Raw genomic sequence first — 15,909 nt, forward strand, 5'->3', positions numbered from 1 at the left:
GACAACTTGTGTTATTTCCATTTCTTTATGTCTGAGATGATGGTGAGGCTTAAATCCAGTGCTTAATTTGAGCCAGTGGTTGGTAGTGGGGGCACCAGCACTTATTTTTGGGGGCTGGCCCTTATTTTTTTGCATCAGGCAATTACTGTGAGCAAAAGACACATATGAGAAAGAGGGAGCATCAGAAAGTCGGAAAAGCTTCACAAAGGGAGAAAGCAGAAAGCTGCAAGAGTGAGCTGATGAGACAGGGAGTGGCTGTAAATTGATTTAAGAGGCCCGAGACAGCTTTAGGATTACGCTGTCTCAGTATTCTGTGCTCGCACATTTAATTGCAGTTCCACGTGTTTCAGGCAGAGCTTTGGGCGCTGACACATTTTTGTTTACTTCAGAGTTGATTCTATGTTAACGTTGTGTCTTAAATATGGCGTGCTCCACTTCACACTTGGTGCTGTACAGTCGCTGGTTGAAACTTACCTAACTCATCTTCAGAGTTGGTTTAATGTTGATAAAGGCGGTTAGAATCTGCTTTCCTCCTATTTACACCTATCATCATGCTACTGGTCATGATTAAAGCATGCTTTCCTACTCTTCACAGCTGGCTGAAGGCTGCCTAATGCCATTAGAACACTCATGTCTGCAAACTAACCAGAGCTGGTGTGATGTCGCTCATCATATTTAGAAAATACCCTCCTCCTGTCCAGATCTGTCTTTATGTTACCGACCAGGTGTAGAGCATGTCTGTTTCAGATGGCTTTACGCTGCAGCTGGTGGTAAGAACATACCTTTCGCCTACCCCTAGCTGGTTCTACGCTGCCAGTCATGCTTAGAACATGCCTTTCCATTATGCTGCCGATGACTTACTTGTCATGATTATAACATGAATTTTTGTATTCAGAGTTTGGTTTACCCTGTACATCAGTGACAGAGCATGCTGTTTCATATCCAGAGCTTGTTTTACGCTGCCGGTCAAGTTCAGAACATGGCTTTTCTTTACACTAATAGTCATGCTTCGAACATGCCTTGGCCTTCTCTTATTCAGAGTATGTTTCGTGTTGACGGTCAGTTTTAGAACTTGCTGTTTCGTATTTAGAGCGTCCTTCATCCTGTCGACCAAGCACAGAACATGCTTCTTCTTCACACTGACAGTAATGCTTACAACATGAACTTATCTAGAGTGTGTTTTACGCTGCGTTCATGCCGAGAGCCTTTCTCCAGTCCAGAGCTGGCTTTCCACTGCCGTGCGTGATAGAACATGTCTGTTTCCCGCTGACGCTCAGAAAAAGCTGCCTTTTTCCTGCCAAGAGCTGGCGTGTACTGCTGGTCAGGCTTGGAGCAGGCCTGCCGCCTGTCTCCTGCCTCCTGCCCAGATCAGGCTTGGAGATGCATCTCTCATCTTAAAACAGCGTAAATAATGTAGGCAGACGACTTGGCAGGTTTAATAAATATCCGTAAACCCCTTAATCTTTGATCAGACCCTGTGAGGATGGGAAGGGATTGCACGTATGGAAACCCCATAAAGTTCTAACATAATAAACTCTTTATTGCAAATACGTCCTCCTGTGCAGTCTATTACACTCAACACTAGCATGTAACACTCCAAAACTACAATAATGGAGCGAGGAAATGAGTTCAGAAAAAAACACATCAGACAGGCATAAAACTTAAGATCCCTCTGCAGAAGGAGGCTTCTGCTTTGTGTTGCATAAAGAAAGTGCTTCATTGTAATGCAGTTACGACTGAATAGCAGCCGCGCTCACAGAAGGGAAAGACTCTCGCTAATAGGATTAGGGGTTTTCATTATTTAGAGGGTTTGCGGTGAATGCTCTTTGTAGTGCGCACATGAGGCAATCCCATCATAGGTGGCGGCAGCACCGAGCAGTGTGTGATTGTGGATCTATACGAGGGTGTCCATCGTGGGCCCAGCAAGGCCAGATCTATGCCACGTTTTGACTTTTATCACTGGCTAGGTGAATAGTCCCGGCTTGGATTCAATGTGCGTACAATTATTTCTTGAGGGTGATTCAAAAAACATGCGCTTTTCTGTTTAAAGCCTCCTTCATCAGTTGAGGGAGGCTCAATGGAACCTGATGCCTGTTCCTATTCCATCCCATAATACTTCTGTTTGTTAAGCATTTGTGGGACCTAGAATGGTATCCTGTATATTGTATTGTAATAGTATTTATATAGCGCTTACTACCCCTGCCGAGGCATCAAAATGCTTTTCGGCGAGTAGCACGCTACTCCGGAACCCAAAAGGAATTAGTGGTGGATTAGTATAGGGAAATAGGAGTACAGTTTTAGCATTATTATGAGTTAATTTGAGCCGCGGATATATATACACCTATTGCACCGTAGCTAGTGCCTGTGCAGTGATGTGGCATTTCTTCATCAATTATTTCGACAAATAATTGTGTTTGTGGAGGTGGCAGCAAGAGTTTTTGTCCACTGTGTGGATTGTTTCCCTAGTGACGCAGAGCTCTGGTGACACATTGTGACATAATAAGCTCCTTGGAGACTCGCATCTGTACACATATTGCACCCAATGACCAATTAAGTTTCATTTTTGGCCTCCATTTTATAGCTTACACTGACAACAAAGTGATCAATGCAGTGCTTAGTTCTTTCAGGGATTGGAATTCAGTCACCAAGACTCACAACTACCCTTATTTGGAATGTCAGAAAAAAGGCCCATCACCTTTTCTCAGAATGGTAATTCTAGATTTTCCTTTTTTGAGAGACACAATGCCATATGACCTAGATGACCTAAAATATTAGACAAAAAATTCTGAGTAATGTCTTTAAAAAACGGAAATGCATATTTTGGACTAAATCAAGTATTGTTTTTGTAAATCTCAGCAACTATCACCAGAGTTCTGTAAATATATGCAACAATACAAAAATTAAGTAACACAGTACAGTGTTATGTTATTGAGGTGCCATTGACTGCTGACGTTTACTGCATTTTTGTACACATTATGGGCCTGATTACAACTTTGGAGGACGGTGTTAATCCGTCCCAAATGTGACGGATATACCACCTACCGTATTACGAGTTCCATAGGATATAATGGACTCATAATACGGTAGGTGGTATATCCATCACATTTGGGACGGATTAACACCGTCCTCCAAAGTTGTAATCAGGCCCTATGTCTCTTGAAGCCCCTACAAACAGATAAATTGCTCCAAATGAGGTCCTGTCAGAAATATGTAAAAAAAAAATAGCACAGCCTTTTTTTGGCTTTTTTGGTTATCTATAAAGACTCATTTCCCATAGTGCATTGCTTTTTCGGCTATCTTTGCTTTGCACTTAGCTGTGTTGTGCCTGAGTTTCAATTTCCAAGAGCACTAATCCAGGATTCATCAATCACACCTAATTTCTCTACTCACCCCACTGTGCATCTTAACTCTATGACAAATCAACCTGAAATGTCGAGGTTGATTTCCGTATTTGGTGCAATTATGCACCCCTTTGTGGAAGGGGGAGATCCCTGGCATCTTGACTCGGAATCCATGTGTGCTGCAAAACTGACAAAGTAGCAACAACCAGCTAACAAACCGCCCTACCCCACTTGGCAGAAAACAAACCTTTGCAGGAGGGCAACATACCACAAGAAGTCACAGCATCACCAGATTTGAAATCAAGAAGCACAAATGGGGAATAAGAGGAGACAAGCAGTTTCGAAATTTGCATCCAGGCTCTGAATGGACATCTATAACATGTGTCAAGCTTGGCCATTCCTGGCATTTCTGAGAGGAGCTTAAAGTCCAGATTGCCATGTGGCATCTCATCATCAAACCAAGTACACTGGGGAAACATCCTTTTTTAAGACTTTTTTTTCCGAAAGTCGTGGTTAACGAAAGCGCAACAATGCTTTTTTTAACCACGACTCCGGTTTTTTGTGCCTTAACTACGTATGTTCTGAACAACGAACATGCGTGGTTAAGGTACAAAGAAGGGAGTTGGCGAAGGTAAGTGGTGGGTTTAGGTTTTGGGGAGGGGTGGGGGGGTTTTATGTTTTGGGGTGGGGTTGGGGGGGTGGGGCGTTTTTGGTTTTGGGGAGGGGGTGGGGGGTCAGGGGGTTTTAGGTTTTGGGGTGGGGTTGGGGGGGTGGCGCGTTTTTGGTTTTGGGGAGGGGGGTCAGGGGGTTTTAGGTTTTGGGGTGGGGTTGGGGGGGTGGGGCATTTTTGGTTTTGGGGAGGGGGTGGGGGGTAAGGGGGTTTTAGGTTTTGGGGTGGGGTTGGGGGGGTGGGGCGTTTTTGGTTTTGGGGAGGGGGTGGGGTCAGGGGGTTTTAGGTTTTGGGGTGGGGTTGGGGGGGTGGGGCTTTTTTGGTTTTGGGGAGGGGGTGGGGGGTTAGGGGGTTTTAGGTTTTGGGGTGGGGTTGGGGGGGTGAGTCGTTTTTGGTTTTGGGGAGGGGGTGGGGGGTCAGGGGGTTTTAGGTTTTGGGGTGGGGTTGGGGGGGTGGGGTGAGGGATGTAGGGTGAATGGTGCCTATTACTAATGCTTTTATCAGGAATACCTTCACTACAAAATATCGTTGTTAAGGCATTTGTGGTAAAATCATTGTTAAGGCAGTAGTTGTTTTTGAAGTCGTTGTTTTGTCGTACAATCAGTACACTCCTGGCTTCATCGTTACTCTTACCCAGTTTAGTGGTGCCCGATGTGCAACAAAAGGAGAAGAGGGTTAGGTGGGCTTGTGGGAATCACATTCATGACCTGAAGTTCACTTACTCACTGAGCCATCTTGGTGGCTTTGTACTTTGCTAGATTTATTCCCCATCCCCATCTCATGAAATAACATAGCAATGCAATGGCTACGTTGTGTCTAACCCACATTTGTACTACATAAGTAACAGGACCAAAACCAGGGTGGAAAGTGGGAACACTGCCACCTTCTGGGTGTTTGCTTACTCTGCAATGTGGGCCGATAGAAGAAAGTGTCCTGGCGCCAGAGGATCCAGTAGAAAAATGATATTTTCACATTTACTTGAAACGAGATGTGCTTGTTCGGAGCTACACTGCAGCAGATAGAGGCCTGTGATATACCTTGCTTGACAGACCAATGGTAAATATCACTTTAAGTGGCACTATCTGATTTCAATAACCCCTGGAAGGAAAAGTTAGTCATCGTATTATAAAAATGCTGTTGATATGGCATTATAGGATCTGGATGACTCGCCTCAACACTGCACCAAAGCCAATTTGAGGAAAACCCTGAAAGTGTAAAATCCAGTGCTACAAGTTTGTTCTTGCACGCCTGTTTGAAATGCAATGTCTTTTGCAGTGCCTCTCAGCATCTATGGTCCACAGGACTTATTGATGTGAGAAACGTACCCTCAGGGAAAGTCAGAGGACATCAGAAAACGTGCCGGACTTTGACCAGAGAGAAGTTTGCAACTTCAAATTCTATTTTGCCCTTTTCTCGCGTATCTGTGTTCATGACTCCCTCCAGAGCTTAGACTAGGCTAGCTAGCTATAAATGGAGTGCAGCCTAAAAAGCATATTTAAGAAAGTCCCCAAGAGGCGTGGTCTGTGTAACTAAGTGTGCATCCTCATATATGTAAAGTAGAAGGCCCTGCTTCATAAATTCATAAATGGAGAATAACCAACATCATCAGAAAACAAGATTATTTAACAACTTGTATAGCATCGTTATAGCACCATTTTCCTGGGCCATAAGCAATCAAGCACTCCACAGGGTAAATTGAAAAGTGTCACCTTGACTGCTTGCTATAGTTAACTTTGGAGAATCAAATGTACATAGGGCCGCTGCCCTGGCGTGAGATATGCAGATAGCTAAGGCGTGGCTTTTTCTTCTACAGCCTGGAGACAAAAATATAGGGGGCGCTACAGAGCACTGCCTGTCCCATCACGATCTGGTCTGAAAAAACAACAATACACACAAGTCACCGCTTTGTTCAAACGTACCCTGCCATGGTCTTATATTATCCGAAGATGCAGTATGACCTCCTCCTCTTCGAATATTCAAGATTAATAAACAAAAGTGGTATGCCATTTTAAATAACCACATTTTCGGAATACTTATCACGTTGAGAATATACTTTTAATGCGACTGAAACATGGTTATCTAACGTCATCTAATAAATTGTATTAGTTTTGTTACATGAGATTTCATTCTCTAATTAAGAAGTTTACAACATTGGCCCAGACGGGCAGTATTCGTGTACTGTTTCCAGCAAGACACCTTTAACAACAATAAACTAAATGGAGTTCATTCTTTTGTCAGTGGGTATTCTGAAACTCTTGCATGGATCCAACATGGACATATGTTGAGCGCTACGTTTTTTGAGGGCCTCCGTGCATTTGTGTCTGAATGAGTTTGCTTCTTAGACCTGTTTGTGCCTGTACAATCTGCATAGAAGTATTTGTGGCAAGTACTGATGTGCCTCTCTGAGTAGATTTTGATATTTCCCTGTATGTATTTCTGCCTGGATGCATCTACGTGCTTGTTTTTCTCTTGGTCTGGATGCACAGGTTCATGACCCTAGGTTTATATGAACAACCTTGCTTTTGTTGTGTAGACCTACATCTCTGCATGGCATTGTGCTTCTGCTGGGTTCGGTAGGCTATCTCTGACCATGTCCTGCCCCTTCACACTGAAAGTAACAGCATGTGTACCTTCAGCCTGTGTGTGCATCTGTTCTTTGTGTACAGTGCAGTGCTTTTCTCATCTCTCCCTGTAGGATTTTTTTCTTGTCCGCATTAGCATTGGTGAGCTTTAATGTTCGCCTGTCTCGCTTTTCAATTGCTTCTGCCAAATTGGAAACTTCGTTTTATGACAGTTGCTTTAAAGACAAAAATCGCATAATCCCAGATCCATTTTACTGTGTCTCACATTCGGCTCTGCATTGCACAGTTAAAGCTGTTATTTTTTATCGACATCTCTGAAAATATGGAGTATTTTGCGCAAAAGTAATGGTTTCCCAGTTCATCATTACAGGATGTTGCTGATGTTAAGCCCCTTGCAGAGCAGTCAATTTTCCTCATTATTTCTCCTTATTCTGCTTTGCTATTTCCGACTATAGTTTACTTCACCTAATTTTTGCTCAACTATTTATTGATTCCTCAGTTTCTCATTCGGTTGTTTACCTGCAAAGTTTCTAAGACAATTCTTTGGAACAACCACTCTTTGGAAGCTGTTGGACAAAATTCTACCTGATGGCGAGGACCAAAGACAACAAAGAAAGTAGGGTGGCAAGCACATCACTTACCCACAATTCTTTTGGAGACAGGCCGGGTGAAAAAGAGACCAGCCAAGCACTAGGGGAATAACTCAAAGTCTGAGTGACAGACCCAGGACCCCAGGGATATTTCCAGGCCGTGGGAGTCACCCCCAATTTATGGAGACTGGTACAGAAAGTCTGTAAATCTGGTCCAGTAATAAATGCAAAATAGTATTTGAGAGGCAGGTATGCCATCAGTGAGTTAGGCCCAGTCAAGATCCTGGCAGACAGGTTCAGGGAGACAATTCAAGAACTGATGAGACAGGCTATGGTCTTTGAGACAGGTAAGAGCCTGTGAGACATGAGCGACTATGAGACAGGTCAGACTCCGGAGAAAGCCCTGAGTCCAGAGACAGGTATGAGTGTGAAGGCATGTAGAGTCCGTGAGACTGGCTCAGGGAATAGGAGACCGGATTGACTATTGAGACTGGAGATAGGGACAGAGCTAGGGAGACTGGATCAGAGGCTAGTGGTTCAATCCAGAGCCCCAAAGAGAGAGAGAGTGCCAGCTATACAGTCTTTGGGGCTGTTCTGGAACATTGGAGACAGCCCAGGGCCTCAGAGACAGGTACAGAGCCTGAGAGAAGCAGGTTCAGACTTGTGTGAGAGAATGTGGAGTTTGTGGGATAGGTAAGAGTCTGTGAGGCAGAGTCCGTGAGACACATCAGAGCTCATTAGACAGACCTGCATCTAGGAGACGGTGAAGGGTACGGGGTATGTATAGAGCCTGTGGACTGTCTCAGAGACTACAGGACCACACTGGAGCACAGAAAAGCTTGAGAGACAGGTTTATCATCTGTGAGGTAGAGACAGATTTTAGTAGGCAGGTCAAAAGTCTGAAAGACAAGTGCAGAGACTGAGAGAGGTAGGGTGAGAGCCTATTCAGTGACATCTCTTGTGATACGTCTATTCAGTGATATCCCCGTCGTCGACAAAGAGTCTGTGAGATAGAGGCAGGCCTGTGAAAAACATCAGAGCTGGGAGACAGGTCAGAGCCCAGTGTACATCCCTGAATCTAGGAGATAAGTATAAAGGCTGGAGAGCGGTGCTGAGCCAGAGAAACTGGTTCAGGTGTAACGGTCCCAAGGCATAGGAGAGCATGAGCATCAGTCCTACAAATTATGAGGCCACCCTAGCACATGGGAGATAGTTTGAAGGCCCTCAAACCCTGAGAGAGACAGCTCCAGAGCCAAGGATACAAGTAAGAACCTAGGCTTACAACAGAGTTTCTTGACAAAAAGTCTTTATTCTTTGAGACCGGCCTAAAGAGGGGAAAACTGACCACTGGAGAGGTAGAATAGTCTATGAAACAGGTCCAGCAACTGGAACAGGTACAAAAACATACTTATGAGACTGGCTCAGGGAATGGGAGAACGGCCTAGAACACAGGAGCAAGTAGACAGAAATGCTTACAGTCTGTGAGACAAATGGAACCTAGGAAACAGAGTGCACGGCTGAGAGACAGGTTCAGAGCCTTAGGAAGGACAGCCACAGCCTAAGAGACAGTAACAGATTGAACGAAGTGCTTCTAGGAAACACAATTTTATTCTACAAGACAGGCAAACAGTATGGAAGACAAGTCAATGGGGCCAGCAGGATGTTTTAGAGCCCAGAAGATAGAGTCTGGGAGCGAGGTCCAAAGCCAAGGAAAATAGTCTAGAGCCCAGAAGTGAATGGGGGAAGAGATCAATATTGCTACTAAGGAAATGTCTGTTGGGTAGTTCATTGAGAAGATGGGTTCCTTATCATCTTTTATAAAATCAAAATGGGTCATCCCTCCCTGATGCTTAACATGGTGTTCAAAGATTCTGACATGACTGGTAATTTACATTCCAAATTTAACAATTAATTAAATACACTTATTCCCAAACTGGGAAGGACACCCTTTATTGTTTGAACTATCATCTGATCTCCCTTCAGAACAGAGATATTAAGATCCATGCAACAGTTTTGGTTCGAAGATTAAAGAAGGTGACCCTTACTGTATGTCATTTGATCCCTGAAGTCCCTAAAGTGATATCTGATCTTTCTTTCACATGCTGTTCCGAGTTCAGAATTGACTAAGGTCAACTGTGGGGGATTTCTGTTAAGTTCCTTCCCTATGAAAAGGGGTGCCAATTACGACAACTGTTATTCCTGTTTACCTTGGAATATACCTGGAATATACCATGATTAGGCTGTAGAGGGCATAGTGATGGTGGACCACTGTTGCTCCAGATCAAAGAAAGGAGGACACTAAGCACATGCCTGTCACTTGTCAGACAGGCTCGTAGTGCAAGAGGCAGGTTTAGTGGATAGGAGACCCAGTATGGGAGAGAGGTCTAGAGCACAGAAACGGGGACTGGAGCTTCAGAGACCCGCAGAGCCTATAAGATCTGTACAAAGCACAAGAGAGGGAACAAAAGAGACAACCGGGGAGTCAACCCTCTAGGCAACAGGGACAGAATTCAGGATGTGCAAAATCACCTAAGTCTTTTCATTAAATTTGGTGGAATTCTATTAGATCAGTGAAATTACGTATTTAGAACAAATGTGGTTTGTGAGTATCTTGTGTTACTTTTTTCAAGTGCGCAGGCTTTTTGTGTCAAAAACGTTTTGTGAATGAGCCTCTTATGCACAAAATATTGAAGTTCCAAAATTATGACTATTAAGATGGAGTAATGAAACGAAAATTTTGTCCGGGACTATCCAGAATCTGGGAGAAATTTCCAGAGAACAAGAAGCAGTCTGAAGGCACGAGAGAAGGCCCTGGGTTAATGAGAAAGGTAAACGTCTTTGCTTCTATCAAAGATTACGAAAGACGTGTTCATTGCACGTCACTCAGCCAGAAGGAAGTTTCTAGAAGGTCTCGTGATGTGATAAACCACTTAAGAGACGACTGCAAATACCCCCCTCTCCTGCCCCCGTTGACTATGCGAAACATTAAAAATAGCAGGACTTTACAAATTCTTCGTCACAAAAGGCGTAGTCTTTAGCGAGCAACATTACTCCCTTTAGGTTTCTTCGGTACTCATTCAGTGTGGATCAAAGGTAGGCGTGTAACGCTGATTATTAAAAGGGAGAGGAGGCAACATTAGCAATAAACGCCCTTTGAATATTCTGCCAATATCCATTAGGCAGGTCGGCCGGCTCGTAAAAACACGGGCAGCAAATCGTGCACTGGAAATATATGGTTCTCGGAAAAACAATTTGTGCCGACCTACTTTTCCTTCCCTCCCATATCAAAGGCATAAAAAGGTTGGAGTGTAGACACACTGCTGAGGCAATACCATGGAGTGATACGATGTCAGGGTTTGTTTGCTCAGTGCTGGTGAGCTGTCAGATGCTTCCAATCTGCCTTTAACAATCTGAAAGGAAACATTTATTTTTCCTGTGTCTTCTTCACGTCTGCTTTTATATCGTCTGCTTTTATATGTTTGGGTCCATATTTATCAAGACTTCACACAAAGCAGCTCAGCGCAGTAAGCCACCTCGCTGCGCGAAAGGGAGAGTGCAGGAACGTGTTGCATTTAACATTATATGGCACATTCCTGCTCTCTGCCTGCACTGGTGCAGAAACAATGGCCTAGCGCCAAACGCTGGAATCCTTGCACCATATTGCAAGTGCAAGGGTGCCTGCGTGGTAGGCAGGAATGTTCTTGTGCTGGAAGAGTAACCTCCCTGCACAAAACCCATTTTGAGAGTCATTTTCCTCTTTCTAAGTGTTCTGCAGAGTGCAGCTCACTTAGAAAGAGGAAATAAAGATATTACTCTTTTTGCACCTCTGGTGAGGAGGTATAACATTCCGACACCTTACCAGTTCTTCCAGTGTTGGTAAATCTGGGAATGTGCCAGGATACATGGGTGGATGTGTGAAGACACCCACGTTCCACCCATAGCATGGCCCCTTCCTGCAGAATAACTCATGAGAGGGATTTGCACTGCCTTGCGTTACTCTAGAATTATCAAGCCACGCAAGGTGGTCTTGAGTGGCTTGAAAATCTCAATTAGGTTTTGCGTGGCTCCAGTGTGATATAAAACCTTGATAAATATGGGCCTTGGTGTGTTCCACTTGACCACCCTAGTCTATTTTCAGAGAGCGTTTATAAAAAAGGAGGTGACTCCCCTGTCATTTTAGGATAGTCAATAATGGTAGCTTCCCTCCCAGCATTAATTAATATCTCTCTAAAATGTATCTGTTTCTTCATAAATACAGGTTCACATCTACATCAATGTACATTTCAATGTGTTCCACTAGAGAATCTGCTCATGATTCGTCAGCCATTTTAAAACTGCCAAGAAATCATTAACTAAGAAACTTGCATGTTCTCATGGTAGTGACCCGGGGACATTGGACCAACAGTGGGGATCACGCAAACTCTTGAGTGTGAGCTTGTCCGCCTAGAAAAGATAATACACGAAGGTGAGAACATTGGGGGCATAGACCAGGCAGCACGAAATAGACTCCTTACAGCGAAAGAATCTTATAATCTGACAGAGGAACAGCTGCGCCACCATAGTTGGTGGAAGTACTTGGCAGCTATACATGCGGAGGAGGGTAGATCAGGCAGGATGCTGGTGTGGTTCGTGAGGCCCCATGGGGAGGGTGCACCAATAACAGATGTATGTGGCACAGGAGGGGATCATGTGCATGGACCGGCTGAAATAAATGACGCATTTATGTATTACTATAAGTCCCTTTATAGAATACCAGAGGCAGATCTACCAGAATCGTTGGGAACCTGCTTGCATTCGTTACCTTTACGCACCTTGACGCTGGAGGACAGGGAGCCACTGGGGGGCCCGGTAACATTAGAGGAAGTTAAGACCGCAATCTCACAACTAGCAGTGGGTAAGACACCGGGCACGGATGGACTCCCTATGGAGTTCTATAAGAGGTACTCGGATATTCTGGCACCCATGTTGGTTGAACTCTACGCAGAGGCACTCCAGCAGGGTACACTTCCTGAGACAATGAGAGAGGTGCTGGTGGTTCCCTTGCCCAAGACAGAGTCTCGGGATGCGCCAGTGACTGATTTCAGACCGCTCACGATGCTGAATTGCGATTTTAAGATACTGAGCAAGATCCTGGCCAATCGACTGGTTCAACATATCCCTTCCCTAATACATGAGGACCAAAACGGTTTCATACCTGCACGTAACACATCCCTCAATCTCAGACATTTGTTTGCTCTCTTGCATATTCTGAGAGCTGAGCAACCACTGGGGGCAGTGTTTCTTTCCGTGGGCTTAGAGAAGGCGCTTGATTCGGTGCGGTGGGACTACCTTAGGGCAGTGATGCTTCGGATGGGCCTGGGCGAGGGATGGGTGCGGTGAGTTGACCTACTGTACAGTAGACCGATGGCGTGGGTGAGGGTGGGCCGGACGGTATCGGCTGCTTACCTCATACTTAGAGGTACCAGACAGGGCTGCCCGTTGTCCCCGCTACTGTTTGCGCTTTCCGTCGAGCCCCTGGCAGCCCAATTCCAGGCAGAGGGCCGAGGCAGAGGGGTAACGTGGGGCTGCACGGAACATAACATTTAATTCTACGCGGATGACATATTAATCTACCTGAGGGAGGGTGACTCCTGGGTCCCATGGGCGCTTGCATTGCTGGAGAATTTTGGCGGCCACTCAGGCCTTAGGCTCAATAGAAGTAAGACGTATGTCTTCCCATGGGGAGCGGGCGAGCTGCGACCGCCGTACTTCCCTGTGGATATCGGATAGGCACCCTGCTCCTTTAAATATCTGGGAGTACAGGTGTTCCATGACTTAGGGGACCTCCGTGACGGCAATTTAGGCAGGGCACTTCGGTCTTTGAGGTCATCCGTGACGTTCTGGTGCTCTCTCAAACTGTCCAAAATGGCGCGGATCTCCCTCCTTAAAATGATTATGTTGCCTCACCTTCTCTATTATTTCTCCAATCTTCCGGTGACAGTTTCGGCGAGCTGGTTCAGGGAACTGAATATACTGCTCTGAGAGCTCATATGGGATGAGGGCCGCAGGCAGACTGTCTTGTCTGTCTTATACTGCCCTGTGGATGAGGGTGGGCTGGGCGTCCCGGACTTTGAACTTTACTACTTGTCGAGCCAGCTACAATGGATGTCCAGATGGTTTGCAGGGAGGGGCGGCTGGACCGGGTCACTCCCGGGGAAGAGATTGGGGGAGACTTGATACTGGCGCGAATACTCAATAACCGGATACGGTTACCGGCGGGGAACACCCTGCTGGCGGTGGCCTTCTCCTGTTGGAGGAGGTGCCTGAGACGCATGCGAATAAAGGCAGCCTACTCGCCGGCGTTTCCACTGCCGGCGTTGCCCCCGGGCGCCCCATATCAGGTACTACCGAGATCTGAAGTCGGGGACTGGACCCAAGCAGGAGGGGAGTCTCTGGGACATTTCTTCTGACATAGGGTGATGCGATACTTCACCAATATGCTGGCGGGGAGTGGAGTTCCGAGAGGACAATTTCTTCAGTACCAAACACTGACGCACTCTATTCAGGAACATTGGCACACAGTGAATGCGGAACCAGAGGTTCATACAATTCTCCACCTTTTACTGACCCTGTCGGGGTGACACTCATCTCATCACTAGGCTTTATAGAGCCCACAATGAGGGCAGAATGGAATTCCTTCAGGGCCCTAGGGTGAAGTGGAAGGAGACGTTGGGCAGAGGCATGACTGACGCGGAGTGGTGGAGAGCGCTGGCATACCCCCGTAGGATATCACAGAACACCCGTCTTCGATACATCTAGTAAAATTATGTACATAGAACGTACCTTACACCGCACAGGATTCAGGTGATCTACGGGGGCGACCCTCAGGCATGCCCCAGATGTGGTGCTGTGGACGCGGACATGGATCACATGTTGTGGCATTGCCCTGAGATACAGCAATGTTTGCGGAGTGTCCTGGGTGACATGGAGGGGGTGCTGGGTGTGATTGTGAAGATGGACCCCTCTCTCTGCTTGTTGGATCTGAGCCCCAGACCAGCCTTGTGGAAGGTTGGCGGCAGGTTCTTGGATCTGGCACTGGCACTATTTAAACATCGAATTGCCATGAACTGGAAATCCCCTAGAAGCCCCTCAGTGGTGGCCTGGAGACGCTATGTGCTCCCAAATTGGCCAAGACAGACATCCTAAGTAGACTCACAAGTGTTCTCTCAAAATTGAATTCAATCAAATAGGTGATTGGTGGGAACTGGAATATCACAGTTGACCCCATCCTTGACAAGTCAGGTTGACTGGACTTTTGCAAGGGTAGGCATCCATAGGTATTTACAAGCAAATATGTGTTGATAGATGTATGGAGACTGTTACTTCCCTGGAGGGTGTTAGCATAGATTCTTCTCCTACGCTTCTGGCGCACACACATGCAGATTAAGAACTTCCTGACCTGTCACAAAAAACTGCTGAATGTGGTTGCCTGTATATGTCAGCATGATTGTGTCTCACTTTATGTATTGAGGCTCCCTGTTTAAACTATGAAGGATGAACTACTGCAGATATAAACACCAAGACAAACAAAAATAATTCGCAAATACATTTAGCGTACAACCTGGCGTACAATGTGGGGTTGGTTTCATTAGTGCAAGTTTTTTTTGGTAGGGGGCAAGTCTTTTCTGAGAGGTAATCTAATGCATGTTTCTGCAATACACATGAAGCAGTACAAAGGTAAAGAGGGATAATTGGAGGATAAAGTCTGAAACCTTACATCAAGGTACAATTCTGCTGTATCTTCCGCCTGGGTCAGGGCAAGTAATTTATGGCCATATATGTTCTTTACACATTTTTGTCATGCAGACGGAGTCAGTTGTGACATTTATAAAATGAGGTATTATCAACATGGCAAGAAGACTGATTGCTATCCAGCTCTGGCAGAAAGAGTCCTCCTCCACGATCGGGGATATTAGGAGAAGATATGGCAAGCTGATTAGATAATTCCCCATTATCTCTAGAAAATGTACCAATACTTCAGAACATTATGATTGTAATCATAAGACACATAGATGGTATAAGAACATCTCTTGGAAAACATACACATGTAAACATTACAAATCAATATGAGGGAGGAACAGAGGATGATATGATGGTGGAAGAGATCCATATGGCTATTGAGGACATGTCTGATGGGTAGTCCATTGGGGAAGATGTCCAACCTTTTCTACTCAATGCCATAATTGATATCCCTTATTTCAGAATTGTCCTCCTTCTCTCAACATAGGGTCAACTGGGAGAAGAATAAAGTACCACCACTCCCAGACCACACAGGGAGAGATTCTATTGGGTTGCATCCTTTCGATGGGTCACCAAGAATTTAAAACATGACGGAATCAGAAGAATTTTAAACACCTGGTGGACTTTTTAACCAATGACTAAGAGACATGTCACAGATAAAGATAAACCACTGTTGCATAGAGCCATTTGTGACCATCAAAGATGGTCAACTTTAGGACTGTCACTCTGCGGATGGACACAAGTCGTGCAAACTAATATTGTGTGGAAATTCAACAAAGTCTTTGGGATGGTGATTGTGATCATTGTTAGGCTCCTAGTGTGGGAGAAAGCTTCCACAATTTTCAGGACCATTTGAAATGGGACATGACTGAAACTCAAAATATTGAAGCTGCTCCCAGCAAATGGTTCTGGTGGTCTACTCTTGCCCCACATGTACACCCACTTGT

At 45.3% G+C, this 15,909-nt stretch overlaps 1 protein-coding gene across 1 annotated transcript in view; it reads right to left on the reverse strand.

Annotated features, from left to right (window-relative positions):
• Positions 1-15,909, reverse strand: part of CSMD2 (CUB and Sushi multiple domains 2) — a 1,417,205-nt gene that overhangs the window by 460,587 nt on the left and 940,709 nt on the right. The window lies entirely within an intron of this gene.

Source organism: Pleurodeles waltl, chromosome 3_1 (assembly GCF_031143425.1).
Source record: "Pleurodeles waltl isolate 20211129_DDA chromosome 3_1, aPleWal1.hap1.20221129, whole genome shotgun sequence".
Lineage (NCBI taxonomy): Eukaryota > Metazoa > Chordata > Amphibia > Caudata > Salamandridae > Pleurodeles > Pleurodeles waltl.